We start from the raw sequence: 6,696 nt of genomic DNA on the forward strand, positions 1-6,696 counted from the left end.
TGCCATCAGAACCCCAAGTCTCTGGCATGCAGTCCCTGGGGAGGAGGAGTGTTTTTGTTTCTCTGGGCAGCCTCTGGTTAAAGGGACAGCAACTTCTAAGACACAGTTTGGGGAAGAGGGAGGAAATGCAGGAGCAACCTCCTCTTGTGGTTCAGTGCCAGACAATAGCTAAGCCCCAAGACTTGAGCGGATTATTCTCATCCATGAAGCTGACAGTATCAAGATCCATGCTACTCAAGCAGACCATTGTCAGAGCTTCTTGAGAAGATTATCAGGTAGCCAGGGCCATTGGCGTGCTCAACTACTGTGGCGTAACTTGATCTGGCCTGGCAGATCTGCCCAAAGACAACCAAAGAAATCATATCTGAACTCTCAACTCACTGATTAGAGATTATAAGAAGTCTTCCCAACTACTGGCTTTTTTTTTTTTTTTTTTTTCTTTTTAGGGCCACACTCGGAGCATATGGAGATTCCCAGGCTAGGGGTCCAATCAGATCTATAGCTGCTGGCCTACGCCACAGCCACAGCCACGGAGTATCTGAGCCACATCTGTGACCTACACCCCAGCTCACGGCAATGCCAGATCCTTAATCCACTGCGCAAGCCCAGGGATTGAACCTGCAGCTCCAATGGTTCATAGTCGAATTCCTTTCCACTGCACCACAACGGGAACTCCCCCAACTTCTGGCTTTATTGAGCACCAACTGTGTGCCAACCACTGCTAGGTGCCTGTCCTAATGGTATTTCATTGGAAATTATTTTGAGACAAAATTGCAGATGGCTTGAACATAAATTACGCCTGTTTGTGCCCTTGTGAATGTCCATAGAGGCAATGACAATTGAGTTTCATGGAACTCCCGCAGTGGCACAACGGGATCCGCGGTGTCTCTGGAGCACTGGGACACAAATTCAATTCCCTGCCCAGCACAGTGGGTTAAAGGATCTGGTGTTGCTGCAGCTGCAACATAGGTCAAAACTGAGGCTCAGATCTGATCCTTGGCCCAAGAACTCCATACACCATGGGGCGGCCAGAATAAAAAAAAAACAAACAAACACATACACACACACACACAAGAATTGTTTCATGGAGTTGGTGCCTAATTGTTGCTTGTTGGTAACAGTAGTCTGCCTCTTGTCTTAAGAGTTCTTTGGTGGGAGTTCCCTTGTGGTGCAGCAAGTTAAGGATCTAGCATTGTCATTGCAGCACTTCAGGTCGATGCTGTGATGCGGGTTCAGTCCCTGGCCTGGGAGTTTCCATATACCATTGGTGTGGACCAAAAAATTAAAAAAAAAATAGTTCACTGGTACCTGACATGATACCCAGAGAGAGTATCCCTTATTGGGCCAGGCCTGAACATTGATCCTTTAATAAATAAGGTCCAAGGCTAAATCCATTGTGAAAGACAGAATATGTGCCTCCCTGCAAAGTTTATTCCTCTCCTAACTCCCAGAACCTGTAATATTTTACCTGGCAAAAGGGACGTGGCAGAGGTGAGAGTTAAGGATCTTGAGATGGGGAGGTTGTCCTAGATCCTATGGGTGGGCACCTGGTCCTTACAAGAGGAAGGCAGCACCTGCAGTGCTCACTGGGAGGAGGCACCCCTCTCCTAGTGCTCACTCCATCTCCCTGTGGGAACTCTATCCAGATACAGCTCACTGCAGACTGAGCTTCTTGGAGAAGGTGAATCTTTAAACAATTTCTCTTTCTTTTTATGGCCACACCTACATATGGAAGTTCCCAGGCCAGGGATCACATTGGAGCTGCAGCTGCGACCTGGGCCACAGCCACGGCAACACCAGATCTGAGCTGCCTCTTCAGCCTACACTGCAGCTTGTGGCAATGCTGGATCCTTAACCCACTGAGCGAGGCCAGGGATTGAACCCACATCCTCACAGAGACAACATCACTGAGCTACCACAGGAACTCCTAGAGGAGGTGACTCCTGAATTGAGCTTTGGAGGATGACAAGATTCTGAGTAGGTGGAAAGGAGAGCCATTAGGCATCTCAGGAGGGGACCACGAGGTGCCCAATGACAAGGAAAGAATAATGAGCAGGTCAAGTTAGGAACAGTGAAAACATTCGTCTCTAGAGCAAAGCTCTCTGCTGGGAAATAGTGGATGACAATGTTGAAAAGACAAGTTTTGGAGGCTCTTAGATACCAGGCAAAGAGATTTTTGACTTTCTTCTGTGATTTTGAACTTTTTTTTTTTTTTTTTTTTTTTTTTTAAGGCTAGGGGTCAAATCAGAGCTACAGCTGCCAGCCTATACCACAGCCATAGCAACACAAGACCCGAGCCATGTCTGCTTTTATTTTTAGGCTAAGGGTCAAATTGGAGCTGTAGCTGCCAGCCTACACCACCACCACAGCAACACAGGCTCTGAGCTGAGTCTGTGGCCTACACCACAGCTCATGGCAATGCCCGATCCCCAACCCACTGAACAAGGCCAGGGATCGAACCCGCACCCTCCTGGATACTAGTTGGATTTGTCTCCCCTGCACTGCAACAGGAACTCAGGTTGTGAACTTTTGAGCAGTAGCGGCCACAATGATTTATTATTAATTTCCTTCCAGTCAATATGAACAAAACACAAGATGAAACGGAATGCAATGAAAAGGAACAAGCTCGGAGAAAACAGCAGACAAAGTTTTAGACATCCTCTTAAATGAGCCTGGACCTGATACAGGTTTGAGACTAGGTGACAACTCAGACAGGAATAAAGTTACTTACTTTGTTTTACGGTGGAACCAAGAAAGAAGCCAAATACACACAGATCAAGGACTTGAAGAGCTATCCTGCAGCAAGAAGTAGAGGATGTGATGATGGGGGGCATGTTAGCGCTCAAGGGGTGCTGTGTGCTGGTAAATGTTTAACAATTGGCCTTCTGGTTAAAAAAAAAAAAAAAAGGTGCCCTAATTTGTAGAACAGCTGACCCTTGACCAACATGGGGGTAAGGGTAAGGGATGCCAACACAGTAGACAATCCCTGTGCGATCGCTAGATCCTCTTGTTAACCATTGTTCCTCTGCATACTCAGATCTGCATCTGTGGCATCTACCAACTGCAGGTGCTGTTGTACTGTGCTATTTACCACTGGGTGGGGGGCGGGAAATCCAGGTAAAGTGGATCCACGCAGTTCAAAATCATCTTGTTCAGAGGCCAACTCTATTTGCCAGTTTCCATGGAGTACATGTTCCCATCATGACTGATTTTCTGGCTAATTTTTCACCCCTCGGATGATATCGTTGGATGGGAACACAGAGCTGGAGGAACGTGCCTCGTTGGCTCTGGTGAGCTGAGAAGAGCCCAGTGTAGCACCCCATTGCCAAGATACTCCATTCTTATCATAAAAAGAAGTTCTTGACATGCTACATGGCAGAATCTTTTTTTTTTTTTCCTCTTTTTATGGCTGCACCTGTGGCATGTGGAGGTTCCCAGGCTAAGGGTCCAATCAGAGCTGTAGCCTCCAGCCTACGCCACAGCCACAGCAATGCGGGATCCAAGCCACGTCTACGACCTACACCACAGCTCACGGCAACGCCGGATCCTTAACCCCACTGAGCTACCCACTGAGCCATGACGGGAACACCTGACTTTCATTCTTGAACTCCCATGTTGCTTAAGAACAGAACGCTTGATTAGCCACCCCTGGCTATCACTTTAGTATTTCAGTTTGGCCAGTTCAAAATTTAACCTCAGTCAACATTCTGACCTTCCCTTTCCATCTCCCTGAGCATGGTACATATTTCAGAGGGCTAATGTGTCGTCCCGGAATCAGGGAACAGAGTCTCCTCCGTGGTTATTGACATTATCCATGGCCTTCCTGCTGAAATGTGCAATCCTCACTGATCTTTGATCCTTGGACAGTTCTGCTGTGCCCACTGTTTAGATGCTCTCCTGTGTCATGTTGGGGTGCTAAGGTCATCTTGGGTCCTCTCTTCCACACCATCGTTTCTTTTTTATTCTGGAGGCTGCGTGTCAGCATGGTTGGGGGGGGGGCGCGACACATTTCTATATGAAGATATACAGCCTTGTGGGTGTCACCCCAGAAATAAAGCATGGGACCTCTCAGGCTGTGGCTCCCTCAGACTTAATATGCACTGTTGAGTGTGTGTGTGTGTGTGTGTGTGTGTGTGTGTGTTTAGTGTTCTGCCCCTGGGACATATGGGCATGAAATCCCTTCTCTCTCCCTCTCTTTTTTTTTTAATGCTTTTTAGGGCCACACCTTTGGCATATGGAGGTTCCCAGGCTAGGGGTCAAATCAGAGTTACAGCTGCCCGCCTACACCACAGCCATAGCAACGTGGGATCTGAGCCACGTTTCTGACCTACACAACAGCTCACGGCAGCGCTGAATCCTTAGCCCACTGAGCAAGGCCAGGGATCGAACCTGCCTCCTCATGGATTCTAGTTAGATTTGTTAACTGCTGAGCGCCGACAGGCACTCCCTGAAATCTCTTCTCTGTCAGCCACAGGCAGTGCCCACCCTCTAGTTAACTTTTATCTTTTTCAGGGAACAATAAAGGTTTTTACATATTCTGCTACTTTTCCCCATCTTAAGCTCTGAGTTATCCAGAGTCTGGTTCTTCATATTCGTAACCAAGCTTCTGAATACACACACACACACACACACACACACACGTACAAACACACGGATGCACACATGTACACACACAGTGATTTAGAAGAACCTTGGCTCCACAGTTGAAAACTTGTTTTCAAGATTACTGGTAAGTGTTTCAAGGACACATTTTGTTTTATTTTTTATCTATTTATTTATTTTTTGTCTTTTTGCCATTTCTTGGGCCGCTCCCGCGGCATATGGAGGTTCCCAGGCTAGGGGTCGAATCAGAGCTACAGCTGCCGGCCTACACCACAGCCACAGTAACGCGGGATCCGAGCTGCTGTCTGCAACCTACACCACAGCTCACGGCAACGCCAGATCCTTACCCCACTGAGCAAGGCCAGGGATCGAACCCGCAACCTCATGGTTCCTTGTCAGATTTGCTAACCACTGAGCCACAATGGGAACTCCAAGGACACATTCTGGAAACCATCTCAATGAATACCTCCAACTCTCATCCCAGGCCATCTTTAAACAGTCTGAGGATCAAGAAGTTAACTCGGAGTCCATACTGACCTTAACAAATGATCCAGTAAGTAAATAATGGGACATAAGAATTCCAAATAATTTAGGTACAGGCTCCCTGAGGGACGTGGAGCTTAACTTCCTTCCCCTTGAGTGGGGGTTGTGCTCAGGGATATGATTTTAAAGAATACAGTACAGAAAGGTGTCAGGGGTGGGGGGGGCGGCTGGGAAAGGCCACCTCAGCCAGGTGATCAAGGCTGACATGCTAGAGACAAGTCATGCCAACAGCAGGGAAGGCACATGGTGTGATGAGGATGGCGCTTTGCCTCTGTGCTCTTCCGCTCCCAAACCTGCGACCCCAGGCTGCCCATGGGGACAACTATCAGACAAACCCTGAGTTGAGACACATTTTACACAATAACAAACCCTCCTCAAACTGTCAAGGTCAAGAGAAATAAGGAGTCAGGGAAACTGTTTCAGACGGAAAGAAACGGAGACATGTTGACTAAATGAGTCTCCGTGAAAAGCTACTGCTCTATTCCTATAATCAGAATCATTTAGTCAACATCTAGTCAACATCTGTGGCATATGGATGTCCAGGATAGGATCTTGGAACCCAAAGAGGGACCAGAGAAAAAAGCTAGTGAGATCAGAATAAACTGAAGAGTTTAGTTAATATGAAGGTCCGTGTGCTAGGGTGGGGTTAGATGTTAATGATACCAGGAAAACTGGGGGAAGGGTGTATGGGAACGCTCTGTACTGTCTTTGCAACTTTTCTCTAAAGCAAAAACTATAAGATACAAAGTTTTAAAAATCATGAATAGATTAGATCTCTTTTAAAAACTATGGTATGAAAAGCAGTGTGAAAGAGGAAACGATGGCGGCTGTTTCCAAGATGATTCTAAGGTTTGCCAAGGTAGAAGTGCCCAAGAAGTGGCTACATCTCATCAGCAAGTAATTGTAGTTATTGAGGAACTGAGTACAAATATTTTTCTTTAAAAAACGGGGAGCTGAGGAGTTCCGTTGTGGCACAGTGGTTAACGAATCTGACTAGGAACCATGAGGTTGCAGGTTCGATCCCTGGCCTCGCTCAGTGGGTTAAGGATCTGGCATTGCCATGAGCTGTGATGTGGGTCATAGATGCTGCTTGGATCCTGCACGGCTGTGCCTATGGCCAGCAGCTGCAGCACTGTTTCAACCCCTAGCCTGGGAACTTCCATATGCCATAGGTGCAGCCCTCAAAAAAAAGAAAGATTGCTTGGGTATTGAACACTGTTTCTGGCCCACCTGAACTGGAAAGAATACCATAGGTCAAGTTTAGTTGGAAGTGACCAAACCTATACAGCTTGTGGGGAAAAGAAGGCTTATTGGCTTTACCGAATCAAGCATGTATTGATCAACCAAACTGTAGGAAGATCAGGGTACAGCTTGGCCTTAGGAAAACCAGGGGCTTAAACATCATCAGGAGTCTTTCCATTTTTGTCTCTGTTTTTCTTTCCCTGAAAAAAACTGGCTTTGTCCAAATTGGCTTTTGTTAACTCCTAGGTTTCTCATCTTAAAGACCTATGCTACTCAAGAGATTGACTATTGTATTTATACTTTGAAAAA

The 6,696-nt window shown here is 46.7% G+C and overlaps 1 protein-coding gene across 2 annotated transcripts in view; it reads right to left on the bottom strand.

The window, feature by feature from the left end:
* Positions 1–2,851, bottom strand: part of ACSM4 (acyl-CoA synthetase medium-chain family member 4) — a 30,853-nt gene extending 28,002 nt beyond the window's left edge. Inside the window, exon 1 of one of the 2 annotated variants that reach the window (NM_001243022.1) lies at positions 2,732–2,821. The gene's annotated coding sequence lies outside the window, so the exon portion shown is untranslated. Of the gene's footprint in view, positions 1–2,731 lie in introns of both variants that reach the window. The other variant, XM_021085656.1, reaches the window with a different exon arrangement.

Source organism: Sus scrofa, chromosome 3, assembly GCF_000003025.6.
Source record: "Sus scrofa isolate TJ Tabasco breed Duroc chromosome 3, Sscrofa11.1, whole genome shotgun sequence".
NCBI lineage: Eukaryota > Metazoa > Chordata > Mammalia > Artiodactyla > Suidae > Sus > Sus scrofa.